This window comes from Phasianus colchicus, chromosome Z (genome assembly GCF_987193195.1).
Source record: "Phasianus colchicus chromosome Z, bPhaCol1.hap1.1, whole genome shotgun sequence".
In the NCBI taxonomy this organism is placed as follows: Eukaryota; Metazoa; Chordata; class Aves; order Galliformes; family Phasianidae; genus Phasianus; species Phasianus colchicus.
In genome coordinates, this window is record NC_143476.1 from 67652148 (window position 1) to 67666746 (window position 14599).

Below are 14599 nucleotides of genomic sequence, written 5' to 3' on the forward strand. Positions count from 1 at the left end.
TAGCATATACCGACAGCTATCACCCCGAAAAACAGGGCAATGCATACGAGATAAAATGCTGCGTGTCATATTCTTAGGAGAACATTTATGACTTTGTCAGATAGATAGGAGCAACCACGAGAAAAAAATTTTCTACTTCTATTCTTCAGTGCCTGAGGGACATCAAGTTAATCTGTCCTTACAGATGTATAAGTAGATCAGAACTTTGGGTACAAGTTCAGGTTGCTTAGCCTGCCTGTGTATCACTACTACTAGCGTCCATTGTACTCAGAATGAAGGCCAACGTATGTCTTCACTGAATCCCAGAATCCCAGAGCAGCTGAGGTTGGCAGGGACTTTGGGGTCTGTCTGGCCTAACCTCGTCTCAAGAAGAAACAGCCAGACCAGAGTGTCCAGGGCCATGTCCAAGTGACTTCTGAAGATCTCCAAGGAGACTCTCTGCAGCCTCTTTGGGCAGCCTGTGCGAATGCTCAGCCAGACATACAGCACAGAAGAGCTTCCTGTGTTCAGAGGGAGCCTCTGGTGTTTGGTGCTCACACTTATTGCCTTTTGTTCTGACAACAGACACTACTGATAAGAGTTTGGCTCCATTTTTTTCACACCCTCCTTTCAGGTATTTGTAGACACTGATGAGATCCCCTGGAGCCTCCTCTTCTCCAGGCTGAATAGTCCCAGCTCTCAGCCTCTCATTACAGAAGAGATGCTCCAGTCCTTTCAACATCTTTGTGGCCTTATGCTGGACACTCCAGTGTATCTGTGTCTCTCATACAGGGTGGCCCACAACTGCACACAGTGCTCTAGCTGTGGCCTCAGCAGTGCTCACCTCCCTCAACCTGCTGGCAGTGCTTCACCCAATGCATCCCAGGATTCCATTAGCCTTCTTTGCTGCATGGGCACATTGCTGGCTCCTGTAATTACTGGTTTGTGTCTTGTAGTCATGCTTCCCATTATCATATACATACATCTCAGAGCACCAGTTTCCAAACTACAGGCTGTGAGGTCATGGGAAGTGGTCCACAGAACCAAAGTAAAACGTTAAGTTTATACTCTTTTCAATTCAAAAGTTTGACGATAAGAACACATGAGAAATTTGGAAGCATAACAGGGTTTGCCAGGGACCGCTGCTTTAAAGAGACAGAGAGTAGAGAATTTCCTGATTTTTATGGGATTAGGACAGATCCAGGCAAGCATTTTAAAGCAAGCTTGTTTGTGTAAGTATGGCTTTATTAATTTTCCTGCTGAACAATTCACCACAAACATCTGGAACAGCATTATTAGTAGTTTTGAGGCCACATTAATTCTGGATGTTCTTAAATAGCATTTTTTACCTAAGAACACTTAAGAAAGGAACACTTCTGAAGGCAGTTGGCAGAACATGAGAAGGTTAAAATAATCTCAGTTACTTATTCTGTGAAGCTTGATGGTTGTGAGGACTAAGTAATCTGATTCCATACATTTTAGCAGGATGAAATGTGTCCTATTGAGCTGGTATTTCTGTGGTTTAGATCTTACTTTTGAATATGTTGCCTACAGCAGGGGTTGTTTCCCAGGCATTCAAATGCACGAGTAGCCTCATCAGCCGATGTCTGTTTAATGAGAAAGACTTAAAAGGACACATTCAGTTGCTTTAAAAGACTTGTTTGTGTACTCTCTCAAAGCATTTACTCGAAACTTTATTATTCTTATGTACAAAGAAAATCAGTGAATTGTATGCTGTCACAGAGCCTGTGTGTTATACCAACACTTACAGGTTCTTTCTGAGGTCTTCCTTCATGGTACTGTTTTTAAGCAAGCCGTTATAGATGACCTTGCTGTTGGTGCAGTGCTGGTGCATTTCGATCTGCAGCAAATACTTTCAAACAAAGGATAAACAGCTTAAACCTTGCAAGTTTCATGTTCGTCAGAGAGAGGAAACCAGATTCCTTAGTTGGCTTGTATTCCAAAAGGCCCATTACCTCTCTGCTCTAAATATTAATCCGGATGATTTCGTTAAGCCTAAAACAAGTTAGAGGGCTTAAAACTGGAAGGATGTGTACTGTGGGCAAAGCTTCAAAACTTTCCCCACGCAGTAAATGTGACATTTACTCTGATTATTGATTTGCACCTTCAAAACTCTGCTTTACTTTAGGTTAATGGTGTTTAATTAGATATCAGATTGAAAGCAGTAAAAATGAAACTGTGGATGCTTTACTTGAGCTAAACATTTTCTGGCATTTGTCCCAACCTCCAGGACATGTCTGAACATGGTTCTACTTTCCTACCTGAAGAAGGAACCACTTGGCATGTCAACGTATGTGTATTTTGGCTTAAAGAAAAGACAGCAGTTTGGAAAAACAAAAGAGAGCTTCTGCCTTTTGTAACAGGTCACGTGTTAAGAAGTAAAAGAGGTAATATATCAAACTAGGAAGAATTTGAAGTGCAGACTTGCAAGATTGCTAACCAATCACTTGGGCTTTCTTAAAGAAGTTTATTTAAGGTTTCAGTTAATGGCAGATTTCCTTTTCGACATCTACTTTCCCTCTGTATGTGAATGTGGAATCTTGCTCACACAGAGTAACAAACCACGGTGATCCAACACATCCAAATAATCAATCAGTACTAACACTGGGGCCTCCTTAAAGGAATAACACAAATTCAGCTTTGGGGGAAAAAAAAAAATCCTACCCTGACTAAAAGATTAGAACATGCCCACTACCGCTTAATGCAATAAACTGCACATACTACAAGTACTCTGGATTGAAAAATACTTGAATAAACAATAAACAGGAGGAGGCAGGGACAGGCCTCATTAAGACAGTGGCCTTCGAATAGCAGTTGTTAAGCACACATAAATGGATTTTGTAGATTAGCAGCAGTTCACAAAAAATCTAACCAGACGTCTTTAAGTGCTCAACGGCTTGTGTAAAGGGCCAGTACATCTACAACGCTACTCACAGAGCCCAGTCAGATCTTTAGTGTTTGTACATTTGCAGTCTCATTTTCTCAGCTAGAAACATAAAAAAATGAAAACTTGGAAATACCTCAAGTGATCAGTTTTATGAAAATTCATCAGATTGGGAAATCTGCCTTCAAAAAATTCCAAGCAAATTTTAGATATTCACTGTGTATATCAAAATTGAACATTTGTAATAACCCCAATAACAGCTAACACAGCTACCAGATTTTTAATGCAAATTAAAGCTTCAAGCGTATGCAAACAATCCTAAAACATGCCTGAAGGATTACCTGAGCTCCTAGGACTAAGATGCTTTGAACATAGCTTCTGTTTCTCTCTTGCTCAAGAACATTTCAGCTTTCCTTCAATTGGGAGTCACTGAGACTTCTATAACTTCAATGGGGAGATATCTTGGGGGTACAAAATATCTGACAAAAAAACCCGAGTGATTTCATAAGACATAACTGCTTTTCCCAGATCACAGTCTGACCAAAAAGGGGAAAAAGAAAACAAAAAGGACTCCTATGGAAAATATGCACAGTATTCTGCTTTACTGTTGACGCAGCAGATTCCACGTGGTTCTCATATAATCAATAAAGAAAACTACTTTAGGCTGCCTCTTGGGGAAAGTTTTTTGGAGATGGGTTTCTACATGGCAGCTGTGTTGTCAGAATGAAACAGTTTTAAATTTTCTAGAGTTCCTACTTTTTATTTCCTACCAAATGACATTAACCTGCAAAGTTCTAAAATATACATTAAGTAATGAGATGTAGTTTAGCTTTTCCATGCTAATGCCTCAATAAAAAGTAATAGACTAGAAAATACATTAATAACACAGGGCTCCTAGCTCATACAAATATAAATCAAAAAGTTTCGACAGGGTCTTCAGAATAACATTTAACAAGGGCTCATTGTAGACTCCTTAACTTGTCAAATTTCCTTCTAATATATCCCAAATATTCTATATACAGAATGCAGTGTGTAGAATTTTATATATTTATGCTATATTTTAGCATACCTTAATACACTTCAATGTAAAAAGTAAGCACAAACAATTCCAATCCATTGTACTAAGTGACCATAAATAGATAATAAATAAAATAATAAACAATAAATACATTTCTAAAAATCCTTCAGTAATTTCTTATCACAACAAAGTTTAAGGGTTTGTAAGAAGAGGAAATTTCTTCAAACCTTCAAGCATTTGATGGCCATGGTCACAGCACTACCACTACTACCATAGAATTAACATTACATGGAAGCACTTGCTGGCTAGATGTAATGCTTTAGGAAACCCGTGCAGACGATGCCTTGGCAGGCTGGCTGGGACACGGACACCCTCTCGTGGCTCTGGGAGATGAGCACATGGCAAAGCAAGAAATGGCCAAAAGCTTGTGAGAAATACTCTTACAATCAGTTGTTGTCAACAAATGTCAGTTAACTTGGAAGGTAATAGCTGAATCCTGGCTGTCTAGAAACTAGTAGACAGAAGATCAGAGACATGGTTTTGACTCAGTGTTTTAAAGCTATGCAATTAGGTTTAGCAAGGCAGACATTCATTTACATATTCTAGGTTCACAGGAATAAAAAACTAACTCTGCTGTCTCATCCTTACATACATCCTCACATTTTTATAATATTTATTATATTTATATAACTTATGATTTAATTATTTATTCTTAACGGATAAAAATATTCTTAAGGAACTCATGACAATAGTTCTTTCTCCTTTATTTTCTGCATTGAATTCTCTTTGCACATTCCTATGTTGCTCCATCTTGGGATGGTGCAGTCAGACCATGTCCTGACTATCCATTTTTCTCTGCAGCCCTCCTAACTCAGCTGCATTTATCTGTAAAGGTAAAAGGAGCTGCAGAGAGAGGAGTCTGCCAATTGCACAGCCAAAATACACTCGGTCACGCCCTGGTAATGGACTGACTTTGGAATGACTGCACAGATTCCACCCTGATAGGTTTGGTACCACACCCCCTATCTGATCCATTTATTTCAGTAAATCCCACAACCGTGCGAAAATAGATTTGACCTGTAAATGCCTGCAAGCATTGTTGTCCACTCTACCCTGATCTGAACCAACAGATAAACTCAAAGTTTCTGAAGTACCTTTCCTCACCATTATTAATGAAGGTTAAAATCCAGCTACTAGGAAGTAATGGGAGCTCGGCCAGTGAATGTCGACACCTCTGCTATTTTATTCCTTGGCTTCCTCAGCAGGAGCTGCCAATCATGCTGCATTACACTGTAACTTTATTAGGCATCCAATGGTAATTTCCGCGAAGTAGAGGCAAGTTATCCTTTGCCTTTGCAGGCAACAGAATCAGGTGCCTTCAGCAAACCACCACATTCTCTATACGTTTCTTTTGCTGGAAGATGCAGTTCTAAACATCTTGGCTTCAAACCACAATTTATGAACTGATAGACTATAACATCATGATATTGAGTACACGTAGCATCAAACTCCTATCAGCAAGCCTATTTTCTTACTTTTTTCCTTCTTTCAGGAGCTTAGGATTTTACAGTTCCCTTCTGGATAGCAAGGTCTGTAAACTAGATAGTAGTAGATTCCTTGTTATACTATTCTGCACATTATAATACAAAGTATTGAGAAAACATAAGACAAAAAAAATAAAAATCCTCATCTTATTTTTAATCAGAAAATCAACTTGAACTTTATGAAAGTGTTATTATTTCAGACTCTGCCTAGAGGTATGTATTTTTACTGTCTTTTTTTCTTTTTCTTTTTTATCTGATTTTTTTTTTTAAACAAATAATAAATCTACATATGACAAAACACATGACTAATCAAATTAGGCAATCTCCTTAAAATGTTGGCCCCTTGGCACAGCAGTTCTTGGCAGAACTGAGAGCAGTAGACAGATATGGCTTAAATTTTCTTCCTCTCTTTGTTTTCCTTTCTCCAGTTCCAGCTACAACCAAGGCAAAAAGCCACTTCTGTTCTTTCTACAGTGGTTACTTTCAGTAGCCCATAGGAAGAGGAAGCAGAAAACCAGATGTCCTGAATAGACTGAAATCAGAAGGCAGTAAACCTGGGCTACATTGTAGGTGTGGTACAACAGTCTGGTGAAGACTGTGCTGGCAATGTGCTCCAATATCTTCAAAATGCTCCTGTGTAAGCATTTGTGGAACCCCCCAGTGTCCAATGTCTTCAAACTGGTGTGGGGGCCTGGTGTTACCGTGTTGCAAGAGAAAGGCATCTCCTTCGCTGGCCTGACTCTGGAAGTCCAAGCCTTCAGCTTTGTCAACAGTGATGTAGCTAATGTTTTATCTGGGTTCCAGGAAGTCCAGAATCACCACTTCTTCTCTATTCCAAAAGACAGCACACACCACTTCACCCACTGAAGGCTGCATCTTGAACTTTTTCTTTGATGGTGAATTCACGTCTCACCACTCCATGGACTCCCGCTCATGATGGTGGCACCACGTCTCGTCACTGCTAATGATGTGACCCAGGAAACTGTTACCTTTAGAAGAACATTGGCTCAATAGGTCCTGATAGAGTTCCATAAACTTTTCTTTCTGTTCTTGTGTGAACATTTGTGCAACCCCCCCAGCACAAACTATGTGAGATTCCAACATTGCCAACATAATTTCCAACAGATTGAAGCCAATATTCAGCTCTGTACACAGTTCTCTGGTCATAACCTGCTGATATACATGGATGAGATGATCAAGATGCTCTTCATTTTGTGGCGGTGACAGCTGTGTGTGGCCATCTGGAATGTAGCTTGTTTTTCACATTGCTGTCACCACTGCTGAAACACACCAGGCATTGTTTCACTATGCTCATATCCACTGTTTGGTCTCCGGAAACATTCAGCAACTGTTGATGAATGTCTGTGGGTGCTATTTTCATGCGTGGAGGAATTCAATGACACACCTTTGCTTCATCCACACTTCCATGTCAGATGCCATTTTGTCACTGCCCCTCTGCTGCCATCTGTTGCATGGCAACAGCATGTATTGGAATATTGGTGGGAAGGTTCAGCCCCTACTGCCATACCACAAACATCTGCCTCTGACATCATGGGATGACATAATAAAACAGGAGGCACTACTTTTGGAGTAGCCCTAGTAGTAAGAGGCATTTCGTGAGTAGAGCCTATTTCTGATGCTATTCATTCACATTAGTACTACAAAAACATTTGCACAAACTATCCCAGGTAATGGAAGCAATTAATGACTACAAGAAGCAGGAGCTAAATCATGATCTGACTACTTCTGCTGACAAATTAAACTGCAAATACAATACACAAGCATTACAGCTCACTGAACAAAAGAGATTACTTACAGACAGTCAAAAGGGAATGCAGCATCTGTTACGAGGGTCCATACAAGGAAAATATTAGCTTTTAACTGCAATCAAAACCATTCCACAGCTCTTAAAATCCATGGGTCATTTTAAATGTATTTTATTTGAAACCTGATCTTTTGCAAGATTTTCTTTATCGCTTAAAGAAGCTTTTCTCAAAAATATTTCACAATAAATCTTGAAATTCTTTTCAACAGGTCTTACTCTTTACACATAGCAATACTGCTCACAAATGCCTTTTAGTTATATTGTAGTATCTTTTTCAATCGTGAATTAATGTTCTATCTATAGATCTATCTCTGAGAGTCTTCAGAGTCATAGCTTTCAGATCACAACTCTCAGGCTCCACAATGCACTTGTACATTAAACTAGCACAATAAATGAAACCTTCAAAGTCATTCTTTAGGTTCTGAGAAGTATGATTGTGCATTGACTGTGTATTAAAGGAATGATTATTTCCTAATTTGATCCTCCTCTGTTGTGGGTACTATCTCTCTCCCACAAACTCTGCTAGCAATTACAGAAACCTGTAGAAGATTCTGCAGTCAAGACTGAAACAAAGAAAGCATTTCTTCCTATGTTCAAGTTCAGCCACACAGCTCCTGCTTGACTGCATTGGTTTCCTGCAGTGCCTACTGTACGATTTCCACACCAGGGCAATCTCAGTGACCAACAAGTGTCAGGCACAAGTGGCTTGAATCTACTTGAAAAAAGGACATTTTTTATTTTTCCATTGAAAAAGAAATAAAGGAAGGAAGGAAGGAAGGAAGGAAGGAAGGAAGGAAGGAAGGAAGGAAGGAAGGAAGGAAGGAAGGGAGGGAGGGAGGGAGGGAGGGAGGGAGGAAGGAAGGAAGGAACGAAGGAAGGAAGGAAGGAAGGAAGGAAGGAAGGAAGGAAGGAAGGAAAGAAGGAAGGAAGGAAGGAAGGAAGGAAGGAAGGAAGGAAGGAAGGAAGGAAGGAAGGAAGGAAGGAAGGAAGGAAGGAAGGAAGGAAGGAAGAAAAAGATCTGAGCTTTTGAAGGGTTCTAGTATTTTGATTTAGAATTAATTTCATTTCTTTTATAGAATCACGTCGCGATGTCCCACATATCTAAATTACATAGTAGACACAACTGCCTTAGCCCATCTTTATCAGGGCTACAGATCTCATTGTAAGTTCAAATGTGACTGCACTACTAGAATCAAGGGGTTGACAGAAACACTGTTTTAATCTTGGACTTGAATGTAAGGCCTTTTTCTCTAAGTCATAATTTGCTTTATTCATGATGTTACTGAACATCCACTCTGCTCATTACAGATTCCAGAAACTAAGGAGAAGATACAAATCCAGGAAGAGTTCTTTAAAGGAGAAATCTGAACTGAAGAATGCCTGGATTGGAGGAAGGGATGAACAGTATAGATTAAAAAGTAATCTAAGCACAGTATTCTGGATCTCCTGAAGTTTAAGAGTATAGGGATTTAGAAGAATTATAAAAGAAAAAGCTGAAATAGTTGAGACAGGAAATGATTCAAGTATGAATAAGAACTTCAGCAGAGCCAGAGCTGAAGCAAGGAAAAAGCCAGGTGGTGCTGTAGAGATTGTGAGAGATCACTGACACACACCCAAACTATAAGGGGTATAGTGAACTGAAAAATTGGTTCAGATTCAAAGCCTTTTTCAAGATTTCTGGCCTTCTGTACTGTAGAAGGTAATTAAGCAAATTAGTGCATCAGTTGGACTGCTCTTACAAAGCTAAAAATAAAAATAATAAAAAAATAATACCTGCCAAGCCAGCATCCCTGCAGGCTTTTCCTGCCATTCAACAAAATTTAAGGAAAGTGGGGATGCACTAGAAGAACTACAGTGGTATTCTGGTACTTACACCTGTCAAGGATGAAATGTGCTTGCTTTAAAAGAGCTTTAATATCTAATTGGAAATATATATGCAGAGGATTTATTTGTTTTTGGAGACACTGCAAACAACCAAAGAAGCTGTAAGAATTTGACATTGATAGTTCTTTCACTGGTAATGATCACAGAGAGGAACGTGGAACAGAAGGATTACAGTGAATGTGGAATATTGTAAAATCATCTTATGAATGATGATCCTACAGTAGACAGAGCTTAGGGCTCAGCAGAAATCAGAGATTAGGTAAATGAATCAGAACACAAGTAAGTCTGGGTGCTATTCTTGAAAAAGCAGTTATGATTCAGTTTGAAAACAGTCCAAAACTTAGATGAAGAAAGGGTCAAGAGGAGAAAGCAGTGCAGTTGCATGCTTTTCAAGGCTGTTTGGAAAGTCATGATGACAAAAGCAAGATGGACAGAGTTCAGTGGAACTCGTTCTCCATTCTATATATGTTAAATTCATTGTAATTGAATATACCGTAGAAGAGTATAAAAATGGAGAGTGTGCATCTGACTTTTATGCAAAGCTATTGTCTTAATGAGAAAATGTGAAAGTCTGAAGAATAAACATAAAGGAATCACTATTTCATAGACCTGTAAATGTAACAACAGTTCTAGAGAAGAAATAAACAACTCTTAGATCTAAGGATTAATGATCACCTTCAATGGAGGAATAAGTTGATATTTATTAGTTACCTTTTCTTTATCTTTGCTTTCTCTTTTATTTTTTTGAAGCCAGCTCAAAACAAGTATACAACTAAATGTCAATTTAAATTGTATCTACAGTTTTCTGACAGATTCATTGCTTTTTCAGGTTTATGTCCAACACACTGACAGTTTCTAATCAATAGAAGACAATTCCCTTTGAGAGTTATTAAAATATACCTTGCATTTAAATGCAATAAAAAGCTTGACTGAACATGCCTCTGTTCCTCATAACACATAAATACCACATCTGGTCCATAAAAAAAAACATGCTTTATACAGAGTTTGTATCAATGCCAGATACATATTATTACATGGAACTGTTTTATCCATCTAGCCTAATTTCCACATGTTTTATTACTTGTAGACAAGAGTATTGTCAAAATTGTTGCTGGAAGTCCATTTATTTCAAGAGGGCAAGGGACAGGAACAGCAAGCTAAGCTACAGGAAATGTTTGTGATACCGCTAATGGCAAATCACATGACTGAATCACCAGTATGATCATGTTTGAAGAGATGCACTTGAAAATTCAATTTCAGACTAAAATTTCAGTAGACTTCATTATAAATAGGAACTTATTCTTCCAGCTGTAAATGCCACATAATTGCAGGCAGTATTTATAATAAGCAGACCAAGTAACTAATGGAAATGAAATGGAAACGGTTAGTACAAAAGGCAGTGGTAACTGGTGACTTTTCAAAAAAATGTATCAAGCAGTTGAATGAAAATACAGCAGGTACTGAAAACAAATTTACTTTAGATTGTAGGTGCCAACCTTTTGGCTTGCCTGGACTGCACTGTGAATGAAGAGTAATTATCTTGAGCGACATATATAAAATAAATAATACGGTTAATGTACAGGAGTAACAACACCTTTTTTTAAATTATTATTTTTTACTTTTTATCAAAGATTAAAAAAGAGACTAGCAAAAACATAAGGTTAGTGGGATATTCAACCTTGTTTTTGTGAAACTAATACATAAGACTCATACAATGACTGCAATTCTCAGTGAGTTCTCAAGGTGTTTGTGAGAGATTTTTGATGAAATTTTACTCGTCCTGTGTTTCACCCCTGAAAACAGTTGCTCAGGGCTCCCCATGTCCTGGTTTCAGTGCAGACAGTGCCCATCACACATCATTGTTGGACTGTTGCTTAGCAGTGGGTGCATGCACAGGGCTGGGCTGCTCAGCTCAGCAGGACAGAGCAGCCATCATGATGGCACAGGGCAGGGAGCAGGCTGTGGGTTGGACATGCTGGCTTTAGTTTCTCTAGTTTGGAATTGGATTGTGGGCTTTTTTTCTCAGTCTTTCTCCATTTTTTTTTTTTTTAATCTGTAAGGGCAGAAATTTGTTTCCAAACATTATTTGAAATGAAAATGACAGTTCTCAGGAAGCATATGACATCTGAGAAACCTGTTTGGATCATTCCCTATTGCATTACAAACCTCAGTCTCCTAAGATCTCTTAGTGCTGTGTAAAAACATGAAAAGTATGAAGTAGAGGATGAAAAATGTGGGTGAATGTATAACATAAAGGAAAAGCAGCAGGCAGTAAATAATAAAATAGTGTTTCACCAAAACATCAGAAGCAACAGTATGAGCACAGCAATGTACAAATGAAACAGTTCTAAGAATGCTACTAGAAAGTACACAGCAACTTAGGGGTTGGAAAGTAACAACTGTTTTTTGTCGTAATGAAAGTACATTTCAGTAAATGCAGGATTTGGTTTAGTGAGGCACAAGCTATACAATATATGAAAACTACCAAGAAAGTTTTTAGAATATTTAGAGTTTCGGCATGATTTCTGACTTAATCCCCAAAAGAACTTGCAATGATTATAGTAAATCTGCTTTGCAATATCCTATTCAAAATGGCATCATAAATGAATCTTCTATCTTCTAACAAGTAATATTGACCAAAGGCTCTCTTCTGTTCTGCAACATTTCTTACACCATCACTGAAAACCTAAATGTTCTCCATAGTTCATGTGGGTCCTATTTCAAACTACGTAATACTCCCACATCCTAACTTCTTTTTTTGTAACTCCTGGGGAGTAATATGGTCATCTAAAAAAAAAAAAAAAAAAAAAAAAGGAGGGGGAGGGATTAAAAAAATAGTAAAGTATTAATCATTGTTGCCCATAAAAAACATGATGGTTACTTCACTGCCCCCAGTAGTTCCTCAGATATAAGTTAAGCTGGTCATCAATTACACACCCTACTTGTCAGGTTAAGGCCTGTCCTGTTGCAGAAATTTGCTTTCCCTTCTAAAGGTCCAGTGACTGCCTCATTTATTAAGATTTCAGCAGGTTTCTTCGACCACTCAAGACAACCTGAGGTTTGCTGTACTGTCAACTACAAGACCATGACATCTAGAATTATGGAATGACAGTCATACAGCACAAAAACTCTCCCTGGTAAACAAAAGACTCACTTTGCTGAGTGGCCTCCTTACTGGGACTTTTCAGAGTGGAACGTGGCCAGAGCCAGGAGAGTTCTCACCTCCCCCTCTTAAAAGGTTTGTGTACAATAGTTGAGGTTGCTGTGGTAAGATTAAGGAAGTAATGAATATTTCTCTATGTATGCATCAGCTTCATCCCTACTGCATGATTTCCTTCCCCTCCTCCTTCCAATTCTTTATTCATTTCCAGTAAATGGAATGCTATCTGGACAGAGACAGTCTGATTATTAAATTGCTCAGAGAAGATGGGAACATACAAGATTATCTTATGTATGAACAACACCAAAAAAAAAAAAAAAAAAAAAAGGCAAGCAATTGTGCAATGATAGAAGAAAAATGTTTACACTCTGTGCAGAATTTCTGTGCTAGAAACTTAAACGAATTGTTCCTTTTTGGATCCCATTAAGAAGCTCTGGTTAAATTAATCTTGAGGCTCTGCATGACTCCTGCTATTGAAAGTAAAAACAACTTGGCTTCTCTGTGCTGCTAACACAGCAGCACCTCTAGGGATCAGATCTGTCACTTAGAATATGCCTGTATTGTATCTACCAGAATGAAGCTAGACTTAACTGACTACAGCAATATAAACACACAATAGTGAGAGAATTCAAAACAAGCATTTTGTTACAAACATCATAGGATCTACATCTTTAAGCTCAGTATGGATACTTTTTCCAAAGCTAAGAATATAAGAACTATAAAAACTAACAGTAGTGTTTATGTTAGGTCTCCAAATACTTGCAAAGGAGACAATATTATATTCTCAAATATATATTCTCCAAATATAACGTGCTAGCCAAAAACATGCTCACCAAGTCACAGAGATGGAAAGACCCCAAGCTAAAGTAGAACAGCTATAAATTATATGGCAGGTAGAATTGGCCTCATCCTCAGTCCTTGCAGTTATGCATTCACCTATGTCCCACTTCCATATATTTTTACTGAAAGCATCTACAAGCTCTCACTACAACATTATTTTCCAAGAAAAAGGTAAGTATTGTTAAAAACACAGCTGTGTCCTCTTTTTGCACCTCAGGAGATTTTTTTCAATATACCCTTAGCTATTTTGTTGTCTAAGATATAGGGTACTCCTTCTGCAGCTCACATGAAATCCAAGAAAAAGAGGATAACCATCTATCATTCATTTTCTGGACTAGAAAATGTGTCCATCTTGACTCTGGACCCTGTTTGCACACATGCTGTAATCCTAACACATGTTCTTGTTTCATTTTATAAGAAGCAATAGAAGAGTTTGTATCCACTGGCTTTTTTTACTGCTCTATAAAGCGTGTCTGCTCTGTAACCAAAGTTTGTGACAAAAAAAAAGAAACGAGCCTAAGGAGGCTAATTTGTACCTCCATACTTACCAACCATCCCACTCTGCATAAAGGAGTCTGCATTTGACACTGCAAAACAAGATTTCAGACTATTTTTGTCTTAACAGACTGCTCTGCAAACAGCTGCTTTTCAATATCATAGACCTGTTTTAAAACAAGGAAAATCAGCACTAAACAATGTGCCATACCTAGCTTGGCAAAGCACCAGTACACATTAGTGGAGCACAACACAATCTGAGTTTTTGGACATAAAAATACTGAATAGGTACCGTAGGACAAGTGTTATAACATATTTTAGCAGGATCTCTGACTTTCATCTTCTACTAGCACCTTTCTGGCTAGGTGATCTGGCTGCCTATGAGCCAGAACTTTAGTCATGGGACTGTACTTAATTGGAAAATCTGGAGTACTGAGTGATACAAACACACTTTCTCTTCTCTCCCCTCCATACAAGATATACTCCCTTCCAGGGCTACACAGAAGCAGTTGTAGCTGTGCTCCACGTCCAGGTCAGCTGTTTCAGATCCTAACTGCCCTAACAGCAAGGCACAGCCACACTGATGCTGCTAGGTCTGCCTGCAGCTGAAAAAAGGTAGAAGGGAGAGGCACAGAACAGATAGGCAGCATAAAGCAGCTCCCCTAGTTAAAGGTATCCGAGAAGGATGGAAGGCAATATCACTACAGAAATGCAAATGGAACACAGGGTCAGCTTCTAATCAGCTAACAAAATATGCTAATAACTAATTCCTATTTTCATCATGCTGCAGGTCCGCTTTAGGGAATCATACCCAGGAATGAGAGCGCTAAATGCTGATTCAGTGAAAGCACAGCACCACCTACCGCTAAAGACAAAGCTTCAGCAGAGAAAAATAGCTTTTAATGCCTTGTCAGATAATACTGCTAACTCGAAGGAAAAAAAAAAAGAA